The sequence below is a fragment of the Perognathus longimembris genome, chromosome 24 (genome assembly GCF_023159225.1).
Source record: "Perognathus longimembris pacificus isolate PPM17 chromosome 24, ASM2315922v1, whole genome shotgun sequence".
Lineage (NCBI taxonomy): Eukaryota > Metazoa > Chordata > Mammalia > Rodentia > Heteromyidae > Perognathus > Perognathus longimembris.
The window spans coordinates 11,446,045-11,447,050 of record NC_063184.1 but is presented as its reverse complement, the minus strand read 5'-3'; positions in this window follow the sequence as shown (position 1 = coordinate 11,447,050).

Below are 1,006 nucleotides of genomic sequence, written 5' to 3'. Positions count from 1 at the left end.
GGAATATACACAAAGGCAGATACATCACTAAAGGATTCCAAAGCTACACCAACCAATACATAGCAGTGGATATTCAGAGAGAAAGAGACACCTCTCTTCAGAGCAATGTTAGGCAAGAAGGTAGAAGGGAGGAGAGAAAAGAGGCAAGGAAATGAGAACAATGGACAGTATGCTGAAGGACAGACCATCCTCAGCACACTTGAGCACACCCCAGCAGCAGGCAAGAACATAGAGTGTAAATGAGTGCTGTGTGCTTGTGTGTGTCTTTCTCCCTTTCATTCACACCCTCGCCTGTCGCTCACAAAACATCTCTAACTTACACAGTTTCTTTCACACACTTAGCTCCTCTCACACTTAGCATCTCACACTTTCGCTCCATTGCTGTCTTGTGCCTACATTTTCTCCCATACAATCCAAAACATACCTGATCTTACATAGGCTTGACAAATGCGCATACATTCTCTACACAATGTGAAGACAAGTGTCTCGCAAATGCACAACCTCATAGACTCACATATACACGTCCTAATAGTCTCCCAGGCACACAACACAATGGCTCTCAAGTTCCCAGGCTTTCCTATACACACACTCTCTCTCATAGTGTTAGGCACAATCTTTGTTACATAAACCCTCAGTACACACACACACACACACACACACACACACACACACACACACACACACACACACACACACACACACACACACACACACACACACACACACACACACACACACACACACACACACACACACACACACACACACACACACACACACACACACACACACTGGAACCGCCCTCCCGGGCCCCGCCCCCTGGCTCGCCCCTCTCTCCACAGCCCCGCCCGTTCCCGAGGCTCCGCCCCGTAAGGCTCTCCGCAGCCCCGCCCGTTCCCTAGACTCCGCCCCCAGAGCGGCCCCGCCCCGGGGCGGGGCGAGAGCCTGACTGGAGGGGCCAGGCGGCTCCGGCACTTTGCGCGCCGGGCCGGCGGGGCGCTGCGGC